The sequence below is a fragment of the Ostrinia furnacalis genome, unplaced genomic scaffold, assembly GCF_004193835.3.
Source record: "Ostrinia furnacalis isolate ACB-3 unplaced genomic scaffold, ASM419383v2 OfSCF2036, whole genome shotgun sequence".
Lineage (NCBI taxonomy): Eukaryota > Metazoa > Arthropoda > Insecta > Lepidoptera > Crambidae > Ostrinia > Ostrinia furnacalis.
The window spans coordinates 437,669-458,619 of record NW_021132275.1 but is presented as its reverse complement, the minus strand read 5'-3'; the positions used below and the strand labels follow the sequence as shown (position 1 = coordinate 458,619).

At 34.1% G+C, this 20,951-nt stretch overlaps 1 protein-coding gene across 8 annotated transcripts in view; it reads right to left on the bottom strand.

The window, feature by feature from the left end:
- Nucleotides 1–20,951, bottom strand: part of Ctns (lysosomal cystine transporter cystinosin) — a 64,679-nt gene that overhangs the window by 21,972 nt on the left and 21,756 nt on the right. The window contains exon 1 of one of the 8 annotated variants that reach the window (XM_028306543.1): nucleotides 3,007–3,025. The exons of the other annotated variants lie outside the window; for them this stretch is intronic. The gene's annotated coding sequence lies outside the window, so the exon portion shown is untranslated. Of the gene's footprint in view, nucleotides 1–3,006; nucleotides 3,026–20,951 lie in introns of those variants that run through there. 8 annotated transcript variants of the gene reach the window in all.

Genomic DNA, 20,951 nt, shown 5'->3' with positions numbered 1-20,951 from the left:
AATATTATGATCCAGGAAAAAATACCGATATTTTTTTTACTTTTGAGTTTACCATCGATCCGAGACGAAAAAGTCTTTTTTTTTCCCTTTTATTACAACTAACTTGTGTTCTGAAGCTTAAATAAATACACTATAAATATTCTGAATTATTAATGCGAATCTAAACGTTAAAAACCACCAACTTTCTTCAGATAAGTGAAAATGTGTCACTTTTCTAATCAAAAATGATTCACTTTGCAAAGATAAGCTCGTGAAGTAATTCGATACTATAACTTTCGNCCGTTAGGTTAGGACTTACAACTTCGTCGAGTTAACTGTGCACCTGGCAGACGTGACATCACATTGACGCTCTGGTACTAATGGGGCGAACGCGGGGAGTAAGGTAAGGGTAAGTGCGAGGGAGAGTCGCAGGGTGCGCAGTTAGCTTAATTGTGTTGTATGTGGCAAAATGTAACTTTTATGTGAGGTACCTACTTAATCACCGTAATGCCGCTGGTTTTAATTAAAAAACTACTATAAATAACAAAAAAAGATAAATCAAATTGTATTGTACCATTTGTGTTAGCATCCAACGATAAAATTAAATTGCATGAATTCAATTACATTTTATTGCACTCGTGGTATTCATAAACAACAAAACAATAGTACGTAAATTACATTTAAAATAATTTCACCTTTCAACAAATGCGTAGCTAAATGTTATTCTCTTGTCAACAACACATCAGATTATACATTTTTATTGCAAAATCGTACATTTACAATTACGTTAAACAACAACAAACAATACGAAAGGGGAAACCCTTATGTATAGCGCATAAACACATAAAATATTTTATAGTACCTAATATAACTTACTGTGAGAGTAACAAACAGTTTATTCGTTATGTTAGCAGTTAGCATACATACGCTGTTTTTTATACTTACCTATCTTATAACAGAGTTATAATAAATCAAGTATAAATTAACAACATGCCTATCAGGTCAGGTCATTAATGTCAAGAGTGGTTTACCTTAGAACCTTACGGTGGATGACATTGAAAACGATTTATTATTAGACATAAAACCATTAGGATAATCAATTATAACAACAAAAAGATTATGATCCAGGAAAAAATACCGATATCTTTTTTACTTTTGAGTTTACCACCTATCCGAGACGAAAAAGTCTTTTTTTTCCTTTTGAGTATTTCAACTAACTTTTGTTCTGAAGCTATAAATATAAATATTCTGAATTATTAATGCGGATCTAAAAGCTAAAATCGGTTAAAATGATAGCCACCAACTTTCTTCAGATAAGTGAAAATGTGTCACTTTTCTAATCAAAAATGATTCACTTTGCAAAGATAAGCTCGTGAAGTAATTCGATACTATAACATTCATTCGATTAGAAACCTGCATTGAAAAGTAAGTCTATTACATTGAATACACTTCATGCATAAGCAGTGAATACCTACATAAGGCCTAGATAGGTAATCGTAGCCAAGAAAATAGTTGTTTAGAAGAGTCTTTTCTGGCAAAAGAATTATTTATTTGAGGGCAATACCTGTAAACATAATAAGGGTCATTTTCAATAATACCTAGTTCATGTAATATATATATATAAAAGAAAGTCGTGTTAGTTAGGTACTTCGCTTATAACTCAAGAACGGCTGAACCGATTTAGCTGAAAATTGTCAGGGAGGTAGTTTAGTGCCAGGAGAAGGACATAGGATACTTTTTATCCCGTTCGAAATTAAAAAAGTCTGCTTATTTATTGCCATTAAGGCGGAACAAAGTTCGCCGGGTCAGCTAGTTTAATATATCGTGTAGTGATTACAACAAAACATCAATCAACAAAGACGGTCAGCGATATCAGAGGAATCAAGATAGCGTCATATTATTATGCCGACAACGATTCAATTATGTAATATGCTCCGGGAAAATCAACTGCATTTCATAATAATATTATTATGTCATAGGAAGAGAGGCAAATTGCACAAATGTTATGTCAAGGCAACAAAAGCTATATTCGACGGGGCCCTTTGTCATAATCAAGTGGTCTGGCCCAATTCGCTCGTTATATCTCCAGCCTTGTATTAGGCTCCTTTGTCCTATCAGTTCAAAGGACGATTTTGACTGACACATCCTTATAAGACACGATGTCACATCAAGCAAAGCACTGTGATCTTATGTAGTTGGAATTAGAAGCTATTTTGCAACAAAATACAGTCTAATGTGCGGTCGAGATTTATTATGGATTCACGGGTGTAATTATTGCATGATACATCTAACTTTACGCAAATCATTTTCGTTGTCTTCTGCGGTCACTCTCTCAAGCAAAACGAGCACAAATTACATATTTCAACAAAAACGAGACCGCCAAAAGAAGCGCATATAAACTTGTTTTATAAGAACGGCTAATTAAAGACAAATCGATGAAAGAAGTATTAATTAAAACTGGCCACATTAAGCCGGTAATGGTAACGAGAAATGGAAGACAGAGCCCCATTTACACGGTAGAATAAAGCGGTTTGTGGGGCGGTGGATAAAAACTGGTCCAGCGCACATGCCGAGGAAGTAAGGGTGACGCCACACTGGAAGTTGCATGCAACAAATTGTGATACTTGATATGCGCGTGGACTTAATTACAGGTCTAGATTTATTTCCCCTATAGTAAAAGATGACAAAACAATACTAATTCTGATTGGCTACACCAAATACGATAGCACATTAGTACACTATGTATGGCGGCATAGGGTAAGTATCGTCATTTTAGAGCGGCACTGAATGGATTCAACCAAGATTCAACTGGGTTGTATAGAGTCGGTACTAAAAACAACTTCGATGATAGAAGAAAAGATCAAAAAATGTCGCGAGCAACTGTTTGGGGTCTTTGAAAACCAGTCAAGTCTGACGATAGCAGTTATATTGGCACCTAAAAATACATATTAAAAAATAATCATAGTAACTGTCCTGTACTAGTCCCGTTTTCTGGTCTAGAACAGCACATAAACAATGAAAGGATACCTGATACTTTTGACCGTATTACAGCAACTACTGACCGCAAAAACCACACGAAATCTGTCACTGCTCGGTATTAGATTTATTATTTATCTGGGGCNTGCCGCCCTCGTATAATATCAACATTTCTCTTGCATTCTGTGCACAATTTTCAATTACTTTTTTGTTCATATATTGCACCTCACGCTGCATAAGGCACAGTATTTATATACTTTAATATGCTGTCGTCCGCACCTTAAGCATATATCGGTAAAACTAATCGATTTCATTCAACCTTTATTTCTGCTAGTAAATACCTCCACATTCGGAGGCCAAGTCGCGTATTATGCAACCGACGTAGTAAACGTTCCATTGGAATGGTAAAATAGTGCCGATTCTCTCACGGGGACAAGATTACAATGCGTGGCGGTGTTTTCAATCGATTGTCATCGATACTTGAGGAAAACAAACGTGTTTACGCCTTTAAAGACATTTTGTAAGTCGCATATTCATCGTCATCATCAGATCTTTTAGTCTCCACTGCAGGACTACGACCCTCTAATTTACCAGAGAAAAATTAAAAAGTATTTTACTCAACTTTCTTAGGGCAAAGAGATTTCTTGGCGTAAATAAGGGTGAAACTTATACGGAATTCCAAGAACAATTAAATAAGGAGGAAGTTTTGGAGACGCGTCTCTGTACAACGGTTAAACTGTAATGTTATTCAAAGGAAATCAACCGTGAAGGCTGGAGCGATGACGCTGATTATACAGCTAAAGTATAACACTTAACAATAAGCTCTTGGTCTTTTAAATATACAAGAAGATAGATACTAAAATATTATTATGTAAGTAGCTCTACCACCGTTAACATTAATCATTTTATTGCAAAAAGGCACTTACACAATTTTGTTTTGACGCGAGACCTAATTTCCACACTAATAATAGTATTGCAAAAAATGCAGTTCAATTAACCAAATATTTTTTTTTTTATTTTTTACGCAAATAATAACTGAATACTTATCTAAAAATTAACCGCACATCTAAAAATTTCTACGAAATGTCGGCCTCAAATTAATAAGTGGAATAATTTGGATGGTGAATTAGTATAAAGAAAAAATTTGTTTGTTAAGATTAAACAAAACTTTCCAGAACACTGAGTTGCATCAAAATAACTTCAACGAAAAGCGACAGATAAAACAAGATTATCTCCGTTTATCAATAAATTCATATGAGACGAGTCTCGTTTATCTCAAGTAGGTAACAGGAAAATGCATTTTAACAAAGTTTTCAAGTATTCATTAAAAAAATCGTCTTCTCTTAGCAACTGACCAGAACTTCTGAATTCCCTCAAATGTAGAGACTTGACTGATAAGAAACGCATACGCATAAGTGGCGTGTTAGAACGACAAATGTATAGCTCTATTATTTTGCAAGTAAAGATCAAAATTACAAAGAGCAGCGTATAATAGGTGGTGAAAAGTGAATCATCTTTAGGCATTATGATGGAGAACGAGTGACCGAGACTTACCGAGAATTGGAACAAAATAGTCATCAAACGAAAAATGTCACGTTTAACTATTCAAGTTTTTACAACAATATCCAGGTATTTATAAAATATAGCACGTTACTTAAAAATAAAACTGGCTGTAAAGTTTTTATCGAAATGGATGGTATTTACATTCTGTTATCAGGAACCGAGGCGCGTGCGCTTGGCTCAAGTACCGTAACCCGTGGCGGCTCTTGCAGTAGTTTTGTCAACAGCAGAAATGTAAACTGGACATTACAACTGGAATTGCGTAGCCGACATAATATTTTTCTGCATTTACATTTACACTAAATTAACTTGTGAATTTGTTATTGTTGAAGCAAAAAAATTACAGGGTTAGCTCTTTGCTAAGTATCTTCCAGAGAAGAAGTTAATTAAGCCCTTATTAGGTCTCTCATTCAAGTTTTATTGAGGGATCCTAAAGAATTTAATATAACTCTATCTCTCTATTATACTGGCTTAACAGTAAAAGTTTTAGTACCTACGTCCTACATAGTAAAACTACTAAAAGTAGTACATAGTAAGTGCTAACTGCAAGCACCTGCAAGGCAAAGTACAAACATTGAAGTACTTTCTCGAAGACCGCCATTTTATATTCCTAACATGCTCCTTTTAAGATCATTAGTTTTAGATATTTTTTTCCTCCATTCAAACTTGTATGGTGTTTGATTTTGAGGTCGACGAATTTGATCCTAAACATGGAACGCTTACTTTTAAACAAGTTATTTATAATTTTCCTTGAGAATGATTTAAGAAGTCTTATCGCTAATGATGATGCATTGGAAACCATCTTTCGAGAATTTGCATTATTGAACTTAGATTAGTTAGAATTCTACAGATATGCATTTAAAAGTCTGGCGTAATTTATGCAACAGGGGATTCCCAAGTGTATATCAATAAATCACTAATCTGTGAACTCACAAAAACTAGAAAAAAGAAACAAGACTAAACAGTACAGTCAGTGTCAAAAAGTTCGTGATACCCAAAGTGGCCAAAAACTTGACAACACTGCCTTATTCCTTGTAACAAAGTACGTAAGTAGTCACGAACAATTTGGCACTTTCTATTTATTAACGCTGTCTTTATTTGATACCACACAATTCGGTAATACAACAAAACGGACACCAGCTACCTACTTCAAGGTAAACTTGTTCAAAGACATGTCTGGGTCGTGGTTTGCAAGAGTTTAACCTCGTAAGCCCGGATGTGCCTCAGAAGGAACTGAAACTTTGTAGTCAGTAACGCCGAGACATTTTCGGAGGTGAATTGTAAGTATCGCCGGATGTGCCTTCAGAGGAACTAAAACTTTAGCGATAGTTTTAAGTTCAAAAATTCGCGCCTATAGAAAAAAACGAGTGATAGTCTATGGCTCAAAGTATTCAAAATCAGGTATCCGAACTTATTAATGTAAAAAAAACAAAATGTCACTGTCAAATTATAATTTTTCTTTGACAAGGTGGTTCTTCCGAGAGGACGTGTTTTACGATTATTTTTTTTTCTTCACGTAAACGTAGTTTAATTGAAAAACTAACCAGTATAATTAAAGTTAAAATACTGCTAAACAAGCATAAAAAATATTTTTACCAATTCGAAGAAGTTTTGTAAGATTTTTTTTTGTTTGAAAATAATAGTTCTTTGCAAGGAACATTCGGTCTTGATGGTGAAAGTTTTATTTTTGTATATTTTTTCTATTGAGATGAATTGAGTATTGGACTTTTAAAATTATGATATGATTGAGAAAATTTACTATGAGAACGTTCTGATTTTTAGTTTAATAAATATTATAATTAACATGAATATTTACTTTACTTCTTATACATTCTAACCTATCGTTATTGTATGTTATAAAACCGATAGTACTTTTAAAAGTACTAATTATGGAACATTAAATAAAATTAAAATGCTTGTGCCTTTTCAGTTACATTTATTAATATCATTATTGTTTCTTTATGTAGTATTAATTTATTCAGGAGGTTACATTTATGTTTTACTTTAAAGTATAATATACAATTTATTTACTTTTTCTTTTTAAAGTCTGTAATACCGAATGTTCTTTTAAGAGTAAACATTTTTTTATTATTTTTTAACTAAAATAAGCTCTATGCACTATTATATAGGGTCCCTGAAAATATGGGTGCAAAAGAAAATCTCTAACATAGAAATTTTTTTACTCGAAGTGCTCGGCGTTTACGACTTCAAATTATTCGTTCTTCTGAAAGCACATTCGGCGATACTTAGAAGTTGACAAAATTTACTCTTCGGTCTTACGAGGTTAAAATTTGTTTTCCTCTAATGACCAGTCTGGAGGCTTCTTACAACTTCTGATCTGAATTTTGATACATAGTAATAATGATAAATTAATTGCCACTTGTATCTCTAGCAGATTCTGCACTAAGCATTGCTTGTGTCGTAGTAGCCTTTAATATTGAAAGTTCTTTACTATGTTCTGAGTGATATCATTCAAATTATAGATAAGAAGTTGAGTTGAGCAACTTTTGCAGGTTATGAAGTAAAAGGTGTATAAATTCCAAGGAAATACGAACAATTTGCATGAAAACCTGCAGAGCTAATTAAGTTACATTAGCAACTTTGAAATTGAATAAGTACTTTGACATTTGATAAAATAGAGGGATCAATGGACAGTCTAAGTGTGCGATGACGATTGTATGGACATACATACTTAAAATCTGTATACAAGAAACCAACCAACCAAATTATAGAAATATATTAAAATTCAAGATAGGTTAGGTAACCAAATAAAGAAAAATCGTCGATAAAAATCAGCACTTTGTTAGCAGCAGTAGTTTGAGATCTTGCTACTTGTTCTTGAATGCAAATAAGCCAGTGAAGGTTCAATAGTCTCGTGAGAAAGGGAAATTGCCAGGGTCCTATCGATATTACTCAGAACCATATGAAACCGGACAAGTTTGGAAACCGCAATTGATCATAGAAATTGGAAGACATTTTTGAACTTTATTCAATTTCAGTGGCAAGAATTTTGAATCAAGCGCTTTGACGCCCCTTTTAATACATTACCCATAAGTTTTTGTAGAACTCCTGGACGAAAAGTACCTATCACGACCGTAGTTTTTGCCTTTGCAAAAGCCCTATAAGCGTAATTTGTAGGGCTCATGGACAAAACCCAGGGCCTTCCAAGAAGTACAGCTAGAACACATAACGCAAGTGTTCCACGAACTTACGAGAAGCGATTGACATATTCTGAATGAAAGCCGCCGAGACTTTCGCGACCCATTAGGTGATATACCCACATAGTAGAGTCAACACCATTTTTGTTGCAAAATCGCTTCTAATACAAATACATAAGATCCCAGTGTTAGGCTTGATCTGCTGACGTCTGTACACACTCGTTCCATACACCAGGGTCGAAGAAAAACGTCTAAACCTTAGTACTACAAAATAAAGACCATTTCAGACTGAAGTGGACACTTAGACAGGCTAGGTCGTTGGCCGCGTTGACTGATCCCGATCTACTTGATCTGACAAGTTTCGTTTTCATTCACGATTGACAAGTTGCCAATTGATAACTTGTAAGCAGATAATATTTGCGCTTTATCATCATTGGTAATAATAAGTGATGAACCGTAATCAAAAACAAAGGTTATATTGGGTGACATAGCTCCGAAACCAAAACAAAAAGGAGTAAAAAATGATAATGATGAAAGCAATAAATTTTAATAAGAGAGTAATAAATTGAGGTACCTATTGGAACTTTAAATTAAATTGGTTTCACTCATACCAGTTTGTGGTATTAGATATGACAGTGTTTCAAAACAATGTATCTCTAACATCTGCTTCTTTTCAATGGATTTGCATCACAATAGACCGATAGATACAGACGTCTCAACTACAGCTGAAATATTTCTTTCAATGCCAATGATTATGCGAAACTGAACAAAACAGAAATAAATCTTTTGGTAGAGATGTTACTCATAATTTCATAAATCATTCAATAATTACGTATGTTGATATAACGTTTTATTCGTAAACCTTTACATCTATAGGTAACAAATGTTAAATAATGCTAAGCATATGGTAAACGTATGTAAATAATCCTCATTCGACGTCTATTTTTTACGTCGTAACTACTTTCCGTTTAGAAATTGAACTGTCCAAGATTTTACTGAAGAGTTACAATTTAATAAACACTGATTTGGCAGTTATAATGTGGGTCAATCAGTTACTATGCTAGAATATTGTCAATCTTTGACCTTCATAGATAACAAAATTTAATGCAAACGCCAATTATTGTTATCAAGTCTAGTAACTGACCATGACTTCATGTTTTACGTGATTTTGATCACCTTAGTTCGTCTCTGTTGAAAAATAACTTCCTCATTTTATTTATGAAACCAAAAAATGGTTTAAACTTCTACTCGTTCGATAAAAGAACTGCAGGAGACATCCAACAAAGTAAAATATAAAAACCTGCTTCTGTAAACCGCATTTCTGTTATCAAATTAATCACTCGCATGTCCCATGGCAGGTATAGTTCGTTTCAAATATTGTCCTCAAAAGTTTCAGAAAAAGCTCATTATTATTAAGTAAACAGAAAATTTTTACACATTACACCAAAAATTTATCGAACTATAGGTTTGATTTCAAACCTGCGATGGATTCAAATAATTCAACTACTTAACTACATATTGAGTTTGCGATAATATAAAATAAGCTTTATTATAAATCGAGCGCAGAACATGTTATAAATTACTTTAACAAAGGACAATGTTCGTTCTCCATACATTGTTCGCCTAAAGAACCAACAATTTTNACAATTCAATTAATCGATTTTATTGATTACCATCATTACTATCATTTGATTGTTAATTCAATTCCATATTTTCAGCAATAAAATCGATTATTGCAGTCGAATAATCGATTATGATTTATTCGGTATAGTAAGTATGTTTACTAAATCGATAGAATCGATAGTAATATATGATACAACACTCTCAATATGATCGATAAAAGCAATCTAATTGACCTAATACTATTTTTATTACCCTAATGTGATGTGAAATACTATGGATACTTTGCATATTCAACGACCTCTATCTCCGTATCCCCGCGTATTTCAGGATTGTTGTCATACTATGAAATGAAGTACTAGTATTAAGCTTTAATTTAGTATACTTTTTGTTTCTGTTGGTTTCACGCCCAATATGCCCATCATCCTTTATCGAACTTATAGGTTTTTTTTGAAACCTGCTATGGATTTAAATAATTCAACTACATAACCACTTAAATCTGCGATAATATAAAATAAGCTTTATTATAAATCGAGCGCAGAACATGTTATAAATTACTTTAACAAATTTCCTATTATGCTGATTACATCAACTTGTTCCTACAACAGACTGTACTTAAGACAACTTTCGTCCAATTTCCGAGAAACCAGATAACTTTTTCNTTTAAGACCTCAAAAATGGAAAATGAAAACCTCATTTTCGCCATTTTCTCTGTTACCCGGCCTTAATTTTTCAATGCTTAAGTGTCCATTAGAATGAAAGGGTGCTTAATGTATTAAAAAAAATAGAAAATAATTATGATGGGTTAATGTTTTTGGGCGGTTTTTTAGGCGGTTTCTGACAATGTCCTTTCCTATTATGCTGATTACATCAACTGGAACATACAACAGACTGTACATAAGACAACTTTCGTCCAATTTCCGAGAAACCAGGTAACTTTAAGTNACTTTTTCTCGAAAATCTTTGCAATGTCTCGGTGTAACTCATAATTGCATACTTGCTCCCCAACCCGTCTTCGCTTGTTTTTGCAATTTACGCAATTTTCATAATCATTCCTTTTCTGGACAGTAATTCAGTCGCAATCAATTTGGCATGCTCCACTCGTGTCATCATTATGCAATCATCATGTACTTAAAATATTCTTTGAATTGACATAATAGGTAGGTAGTGTATAAATTAATAATACTTATTCAGAACGAGTAAGGGAATTGGCCAAAAGTCTGATCAATTTCCTGTACTTTTGTTTCATTAGGCTTTGTTCCTGAAAAAAAACTTACTTTCCCTTTATCAAACGTCTGTCTGTCAAACTCCATACAAAAACTTAGTTAGACCATAGACGTTAAAGACTGTAGTTACGGTTAATGTAAAGGTGCTGCAACTCAGACCTAGTTATTTATTTGTATAAAAATGCGTGGCTTATTAAACAATTATGTTGGGTTTATTTTATTAACGGAATGCTCAAGGAAAAGTATTTTTATTATAAATTCTCAAGAAGGAAAAACTACGCTTTACATTTTACGCAGTAAGTACCATACAATTATTAAATACGCATGAACAAGATATGGCACGTAATACTATTGGAATTCAGAGAAAATTTCTAAGAACTAAGTTTTGCGGAAGAATAAAAATTAAAGTTAAACCTGTAAACCGAAAAATTATTGAATGAACACGAACGGGCGGGACCACTTGTTAGGAAATAATGTTCATCATAGGTACAGTGAGAGTGAAATAGTTCGTGACTCCCAAAGTAGCCAAATAAGTTCGCAACACGTCTTTGTTACAATTGGAATAGAGTTGTGTTTTTTATCCCCAACGGGGAAGCTCTTGGCCTGTACCAGGGATGTTATGGATCCATAACCGTAACCGAAACTTTCGGATATCCGAAATAAAAAAATATCCGTAACCGTAACCGGTGTAATATTATTCCTATATCCGTAACCGTATCCATAACCGAAACTACATAACATCCCTAGCCTGTACGTCACCTGATGGTAAGTCATGATCAGGCCGCAAGTGGAAGCGAGCTTCACCCGGAATCCTCAACCACAGAGGAACTGGCTATCTTACCTCTAACTGCCGGCACACAACAATGTTATCAACTTTTTAGCCACTTTGACGCTGACTGTTATATTACGTAGTGCAATTGTCTGTATGAGCTAGTACTACGAGTAGTAAATATTTATTCTGTAGTACATATATGTAAAAATAGCAACCTAAACCTCTGAAATCTGAATACCTTAGATTTCAGTCAGAGCCTTGTATATCTTGGAAAATGTTACTGCTCAAGCATGAACTATTCTACTACATAATCGTTCTACAAATCGTCGGTTCCACTAAGTTTGTTTCTAAAGCAAGCTATGAGACTGTAAACTACGCGTTCAGTTTACCCGCTCCCAAACATTCACCGCCCAAACAGCGGCGTATTTGCAAAACACAAACATCCGATTATGGCATGAAATTGTGTTTTTTGATTGACCACACATGCATGTTTAAAATGCCTTTTTAATTAATAGAAAATCAGGGTTTTGCCCTGGTATCATAAATTGTATTAAGGAAAACACATTCAATGAGTAACTGTATTCACTTATAGTCGCGGAAGTGAATAATTAAGTGCGAACTAGACCGTAGCCCATCACTGAACTATTATTTTTAGAAAGAGTTATGGGTCATTCAGAGCGCAGACTCCAAAAAAGTACTTTAAGATACTGTAACAAAACCTTTCTATGAAAAATTTACTACGTTCAAACCTACATAATATTAAGGGCCGGTCGATCTATTCTCATAAATAAAACACTTTCATAATTAACAATAATAAAATAAGGACTTACAACAATACAAAAGCAAATGTTTTGTGCTTTGTAGGTGAAACAGTTATTTTGTAGGACTTCAGCACGTTTTAAAACCTATTTACTATCATATTAAAATAAATTGTATCCAAAATTACCTACTATGTATCAAGTTTTTCATCAAACTACACTGGTCATCACAAAAATCGGCCCACCTACGTTTTACAGGAAAACTCGTTTCTACTGACACAATCATGGTGCCCCAACAATATTGGTGTCATTTGAAAGCCCAATAAATATCCTTAAAGAAAATCACATTTAATTTCCTAATAAACGATTAACATATACAATAAATGTGACTTGAAAAACTTGAAAAAAACCTCACTTTGGGCTCACCTCTGGGATCAATTAGACCAATTTTTATGGTTATAATACCAAATAACGTAACGTAACGTGTCCTCTTTAACAGATGGATAGCGATTAATCCCAACTTAACAGTTTTATAGCCATAAAAGTTGCGTAAGCGTAACTACCTATTTTTTGAAGAAGTGACTCTGGATTCTTCTAGACACATTTTCGGGGTAAAAACCTTTTATTATGTTTTCCACGTATGTCGTGCAGGCAGTCAGTGTTAGTGAACGGAAAAACGTTCACTTTCACATCTACATATATTGATTATAATGCTTACATAAGAAATAAGAGAATATCACGGTAAATTATTCGTAAACGGTTGTTTCGTCGGAACTAGCCCGACGAGTCAAGTAGGTAATGACTGTCATCACAACCTATTATGTGATCGCCTGAACCGTATCACATAAGTAGGTACCTACTATTAAAGTATTTTGTCAATGGATTTAAACGCCAATGCGAATACAAGTGGTCATTACAACAACTGGCGTTGACAAAAATGATGTTGTGGAGGGGACAAAACATTGACACTTTTAATTAAAAAGAGAGCTCTGTTTTTTATTGAGGGTACATCAAAAGCATAATATAGGATTAAGTATTACAATATGTATGCCCTTTAAGAACTTTTTTCTAAAGAATGCGTAGTTTAGTGAAAATTAATGTCCAATACGTGGGTCTACGCTACTTCTTTAGAACTAAATGGACAGAAAATGTCGACAAGCTTCTAAATCAAATCAATGCAGTCAAAAAAAAATATTATCAATTAAATGCCGACGTTATTAACACTTCTAGACTCTACATTAAACATTTTAACGGCATTACATCGCAGCTGCAGGGATTAAAATATAGACAATAGTCAAGTGCCTTTGTGTAATTTTATTAGTAAAGTTTGTGTAATAAAAAATTACTAATGATCTTTTTTTTAAAGTTATAAAGTTGCAAGACTGATTTATTTATTTTTTTTTCTTTAATGTTTTTTGATAGGTATAAGTAGTTATTTATTTATAATGTGTATTTGATTTATTTTTATGAATTACATTTTATTTTTTCGTTTAAGTCTCTTAAATTCAATTGTATATTTGTCTCACTGTTTACAGATAAGTACTACTGACCTGCAAGCTGACACATAACAATACACACGAGAAAGTTGCAGTTTCGCTAACTATATTTGCTGTAACCTTATAATGCGTTGGGCAAACAAAACTTTCTATCATAAAGTTCATACAAACAAACCATAATATTTGTTACACCTCTGCATAACTATAATATTTTAAACATAAACCTATGTACGAGTATGCAAAAGTAAATGTCTAGATAGTAGAAGTATGATGATTGGCGAGTTCATAGGATAGTTTAGTTTTATTGCCACATAAAAGTAATGAAAGTTTGTATGGGGAATCCATCATTTCTCATAATATGCCGCGGATAGTCTTACATTGCTTAATACCTATTTGTGGTGGTGCCCTTGAAATAAGTAAACAAAATGTAATATATCTGTCTATTTATGCACAGCTGTGTCTCTGTCTACGCTGAAAACAATACATCGAGTCTACTAATTCTATTGATTCGACTGCTGAAGGTGACTCAAACAAATAAACAGTACCTTCGAAGAAAACTGGCACTAAAATTAAAATAGGTAATAAGTATTATTTAATTTTAATTTGGTTATTGTTTTTGAAGTATAAATTGGTTCCATAATAATTAAAGTTGGGTAATTATAGATAGACAGAATTAAACATTCTTAAACATGATTTCCTTATATTATTTCATTCAAGTAAACATGCGAATGTAATTTCAAATAAAAAATTAAACAAGAAAATACATCACTGTCGTCGTGTCATGTAATACATTTTCATTTGCAACAAAAAAATATTTACTCAACTAAACAATTAATATTAAACAAATGTTTAAATATTAAGCTTTATGTCAGTATAAAAATAAGTATTAAAATAAGTAATATTGGTACTGTCATATTTCTGTACTGTCATACTTATTATAAGTAATATTGGTACTGTCATAAACATTGAACAAATGGTTTCTCTAAGTTTTACCAGCCGATATTAATTCTTAGATGTCCTAATTAATTTTAATTGGTTGCATTGGCTCGCGAAACTGCAATTTGCAGTAGTCATGTCATGATAGCAAGTAATGTCAGATATAGCGTGTTTTATTGAAGAAATATCAATAGTGATTTATGGAGGAAAAAAAGTAGAGCACACGTCTATTGCATTTTAAAAGGATATCTTTTATTATTGTTCAAATGGCTTAACTCAATCTAGATTCTAGAGTTTAACGTAAAGATAAAGTTGCTAAGATTTGGAGTATCTGTAGTTTGATAATATGCGACCGTGTCACGAGTCTGAGTTGAGAGTTGCTGATTCAATTGCATTGAAGGGCATTAGGGCTTTAATTAGATAGTACCGATAATAGCAGTAATATTATAAAAACATCCCATGATTAATTGAAATACACTCAGCATCAAATAAATCGCACCTCCCGCGACAAGCACTTATCAAACGTATGCATCCCCACTTCCCACCAACATTGGTACCATTTGAAAGCCTAGTTCTAAACTTCATTTCATTAAAGGAAANTCGAGGCTGAGGCCTTAAACGCCAATGCGAATAAATACGGTCATTACAACAACTGGCGTCGACAAAAATGATGTTGTTGAGAGGTTTTGTCCCCTCTTGTCACTTTTAATTAAAAAGAGTCAGCTGTTTTTTTATTGAGGTACTTCAAAAGCATGATAAAGGATTATGTATTTCAATGGGTTATCTCAATAAGAACTTTTTTTCTAAAGAATGCGTAGCTTAGTGAAAACTACGGAAGTCAAATATCTGGGCGTCACTATCGACCAGAAACTAACATGGAATACTCACCTTAATAACATCATACAAAAGGCAAAAATTGCCTTAGGCTCCTGTAGCCGCATGATGGGCAACAATTGGGGCTTGAATCCCCGATCTGTCTTATGGCTGTATACCACTATCGTGAGGCCGACTATATCGTACGCCTCTGTAGTGTGGTATCACAAAACCAGCCAAAAGACAGTAACAGTTAAACTAGGTAGTCTGCAAAGGCTAGCCTGTCTCATGGCAACTGGGGCAATGTCAACCGCACCTGGGGCGGCCCTGAACGCACTACTGTGCCTAACGCCCCTAAGTATGCACATTGCTAAGGAGGCGGAGGCAAGTGCCTACAGGATAGACGCTCAGGGGGGCTTCCATTGCATATCCCAGAGAATGAGAACATTACTGGAGGCTATAAAGAGCACACCTACTCTTTGCATGACTTCTGACATCATGGTTCCAAGTTGTAGCTTCCAAAAGAACTACAAAGTGGAAATACCACACAGGGAGGACTGGCTGAACAAGCAAGTCACCTGTGAGAAGGGCAGCCTTATATGGTTTACTGATGGGTCAAAAATGGGCCCTAACGTAGGCTTTGGCGTGTATGGAGAGCAGCCGAAGCTTAGGCTATCTCAAAGCCTGGGCAAATTTGCCTCTATCTTTCAGGCAGAAGTCTACGCCATTATTGAATGTGCGGAAGCTAACCTGCGAAAAAATTATGCCAACCACATAATTTACATTAACTCAGACAGTCAGGCCGCGCTGCTGGCCTTAAACTCCAACTTAATCACCTCAAAGTTGGTAGAAAACTGCATGAGTCGACTAAATACTCTAGGAGAACGAAACAGAGTAACGCTGAGATGGGTTCCAGGTCATGCGGGAATCGAGGGCAATGAAAATGCCGACGAACTAGCCAGAGCGGGAGCGGAGGGAACACAATATGGTCCAGAACCCTTTTGTGGTGTTCCCAAAAGTCTCGCTCGAATGACCCTGGAGAACATCTATTTAAACAAATCCTTTATGGCATGGTCAGACACGCCAGGATTAACTCATTCCAAAGCTCTCATAAAAGCCTATGATCGAAAAAGCTCTAAGCAGATCATAGGACTGAGTAGGACCAAGATGCGCATCTTAGTTCGAGCCCTCACTGGACACTGCAGCTTAAACAAGCACTTGTCCACTATGGGACTGTCCGAAACAAGAACGTGCAGGATGTGCCAAGAGGCAGATGAAACGCCACTACACATGCTCACGGACTGCGGACCTCTGATGCGCAAGCGGAGCTTACACCTGGGCAAACACATCCTAAGCCCACAAGATGTAAAACATATCGCCCCCCAAAAGATACTGCACTTCCTAATGGATGCAGGACTCGGAGGCGAACTGTAAGGAAAACAGCGGCGATCACAATAGATCGATAACGGTCGCAGTGATACTAGGACTTTATTGAACTAGAATAGCCGCTCAACACAAATAAAAAAAAAAAAAATAGTGAAAACTAATATCAAATTCGTAGGTCTACGGTTCCTTTGAAAATGTCGACAAGCTTTTAAATCAAATCAATGCACTCAAAAATTGTTATTATCAATTAAATGCCGACGTTATCAACACTTCTAGACTCGACATCAAAGATTTTAACGGCATTAGGTCGCAGCCGCAGTGATTAAAATATAAACAATAGTCAAGTGCCTTTGTGTTATTTTATTAGTAAAGTTTGTGTAATGAAAAATTACTAATAATCTTTTTTTTTAAGTGATAAACTTTTTCACTTAAAAAAAAGATTGATTTATTGATGGTTTTTTTTTCTTTAATATTTTTTGATAGGTATAAGTAGTTATTTATTTATAATGTGTATTTGATTTATTTTTATGAATTATAAGATATTTTCGTTTAAGTCTCTTAAATTCTATTGTGTTTGTATTTAAAGATAAGTACCACTGACCTGCAAGCTGACACATAACAATACACACGAGAAAGTTGCAGTTTCGCTAACTATATTTGCAGTAACCTTATAATGCGTTGGGCAAACAAAACTTTCTATCATAAAGTTCATACAAACAAACCATAAAATTTGTTACACCTCTGCATAACTATAATATTTTAAACATAACCTATGTACGAGTATGCAAAAGTAAATGTCTAGATAGTAGAAGTATGATGATTGGCGAGTTTATAGGATAGTTTACTTTTATTGCCACATAAATGTGATGAAAGTTTGTATGGGGAATCCATCATTTCTCATAATATGCCTCTTTAATAAACCGTGGCTAGTCTTACCTACATGCTTAAAACCTTTATTTGTAGTGGTGCCCTTGGAATAGGTAAACAAAATATAATACATCTGTAAATTTTAGGCACAGCTGTGTCTGCGCTGAAAACAATACATCGAGTCTACTAATTCTATTAACCCTAGAGTGCTCGCGCTATGAGAATTTTGCCGCCCTCGGCAAAAAAATCGAGTTATTTTCTACACGATGCGTTTGTTAAAGTCAAGCGTTTCAGTAGCTGCCTCCCCATACTTCACCTCCATGTATTAGAAATTAGAAGAAATTTAGTGCGCAAGTGACGGCAGTAGAGAACGATTGTTGAACGTATGTCACGTTTTGCGGCAAATTGCTCACTGCGCGACTACTGACGGAAGTAAAATTTGTGTGTCTGGTTTTTAGTGTAGTTGGATTTATAGTTTTTATTGCGTATAATGTTGTTTTGACATTAATGACGTCTTATCATTGATAATTACTATTAGTGCTTAATTTATTTCATGTCGTTTTCGGTAAAATTCACGTAAAATACAAAAAATAAAAAAACAAGGAACATGTCGGATTTCGAAGAAGCTGGTGCACTAAAATTAGTGGAAAATGTATACTTAAGTTATAAAGAAAGTAAACATAGTCATTACGATACTGTTATTGAACAATCAGCGGCAGAATCTGAATATGATGTGCCAAGGGTGCAATAGTTGTGCAAATTTACTGTGCAACGCACATTAAATGCACATGTGACAGGCCTGTTTTGTTGAAGCACATGTCATATGTAAGGAAAACCTTTAAATGTGCTAATAAGTTTAATATTTGATGATGTATGTAGGTAAAAACAATAGTGTTTCTAAGATTTCTATAAATATTTCCTAACATTTCCAAAATATTTTTTTTTCTTTAAATTTTAACCACAAATCTTTAATACACGTTATTTTCTAATAGTGTATGCTTTATTCTATCATTTTTAACTGATTTTCATATTTTTAAACTGTTAATTGACACACAACCGGACTTTAAGTTAGGGCGGCAAAATGCTCATACGCGAGCACTCACGTTTCACGGAAAGGCGCGACTACTCTAGGGTTAATCCAACTACTGAAGGTGACTCAAACAAATTAACAGCACCTTCGAAGAAAACTGGCACTAAAATTAAAATAGGTAATAAGTATTATTTAATTTTAATTTGGTTATTGTTTTTGAAGTATAAATTGGTTCCATAATAATTAAAGTTGGGTAGCTAATTATAGACAGACAGAATTAAAAACATTATTAATCATGATTTACTTACTTTTATATTATTTCATACGAGTATACACGCGAATGTAATTTCAAATAAAAATTAAACACGAAAATACATCACTGTCGTCGTGTCATGTAATACATTTTCATTTGCAACAAAAAAAATATTTACTCAACTAAACAATTAATATTAAACGAATGTTTAAATATTAAGTTTTATGTTATTGGTATTGTCATAAACATTGAACAAATGGTTTCTCTAAGTTTTACCAGCCGATATTAATTCTTAGATGTCCTAATTAATTTTAATTGGTTGCATTGGCTCGCGAAACTGCAATTTGCAGTAGTCATGTCATGATAGCAAGTAATGTCAGATATAGCGTGTTTTATTGAAGAAATATCAATAGTGATTTATGAAGGAAAAAAAGTAAAGCACACGTCTATTGCATTTTAAAAAGGATATCTTTTATTATTGTTCAAATGGCTTAACTCAATCTAGATTCTAGAGTTTAACGTAAAGATAAAGTTGCTAAGATTTGGAGTGTCTGTAGTTTGATAATATGCGACCTCAGATCATAGAAGGGAATAGATGTGAAACGGGGGCGTGGCGCGTGTCTCCGCGATATGCCCAGAAACGAACATCACCCGCGACGCCAGGTTAGTCGCGATTCAGTCGTACTGAGGAAATGTTCTCCGATATTGTTGGATAATGCGTCGTAACGTGCAATAACATAAGTGAAACGAAGAACTACAGGAACAATGAAGTCATTTACCACATGTAAGTATTGCAAATCCATTGGTATTTTGCTTATAAATAAAAAAAACTAAACATTTTTACGAACGAATTCAGTGCCGTGACATTTACTGCGATATCGAAATTAGTGGTGATAAAAATTCAAACACGTTGTACATTGACGATTTAGTTAGCAACCACTTTATGTCATGCGTAACTACTGCGCAATGTATTTTATTTCTTCCGATATCCACTGACGCGTGAAAATACACAGTACGGCCGCATGTGCCGGTCGTAACATAGTGCAGGGCTCGTGTTCTAATACGGTTTCCTATTATCGATAAATAGAAGTAAATTATTATTTTCTATTTTCTAATTTTGAATGAAAAAATTATGAGTTGCTTGCGATTTTTAAGTTTTTACAAAAATAATAACAATAGTAGAAGGGATTAGTAACTGTCAACTATGTAATTACTATAAGAGCTAGTTGAAAGCCTAATATAAGCATTATTTTTGATAAACATAGGCGGTACGAATTTCGCCATAATTAAAAAGTTAATGCGCAATAGTAGTTAATAATAATTACAGTGATCCTGTTATTATTATTAAAGTAAATAATAATATATTACCAATATTGTAAATACTGGTAAAAATCGCAAGTACCTACTTAACCCATGACTTTTCATACAAACTTTGTCAGTCTATAACTTCTATACTCCATCGATAACGACATTGAGCTTTGGTTGGGGTAAATTAATATAAGGTAACTTAATTTAGTCCCAATAATTGATTCTGAGTTTTTCGTCCATACAAAATGGAACTGACTCCTTTATGCAAAAATCGTTAAAGAACATAATAATAACGTATAATAATAAAAATGTTTTCATACAAGCATTTTTTAAACCAATTTCGAGCCTTGCCCCCAGGATTTAAAGTATCGATATCTTATCGACTCCATTTTATCTTTCTTCTCTCTAATTGCTTTTTTCAAAGTGTGCGTCACGTCACGCGGCCATAAGGCACGCCTTCTGGCCAATCACAGCACTTTTAAGCCGGTTGCACATGTTGTCGTAGACTCTCAGTCGCTTTGTTTTTACACAGTTGAATGTGTGTGTGGGAGCTGTGATGGGGGAAATGTGGGGACACTGGTTCTCGTTGTAGTTACGCGCGACTTCATATCTATTCTCTTTCTATGATCTGAGTATGCGACAGTGTCACGAGTCGGAGTTGAGAGTTGCTGATTCAATTGTATTGAAGGGCATTAGGGCCTTAATTAGATAGTACCGATAATAGCAGTAATATTATAAAAACATCCCATGATAAATTGAAATAGTTGAATTTAGAAAAATAATTAATTACCTACTTCAATTCTTTAAGTCGTA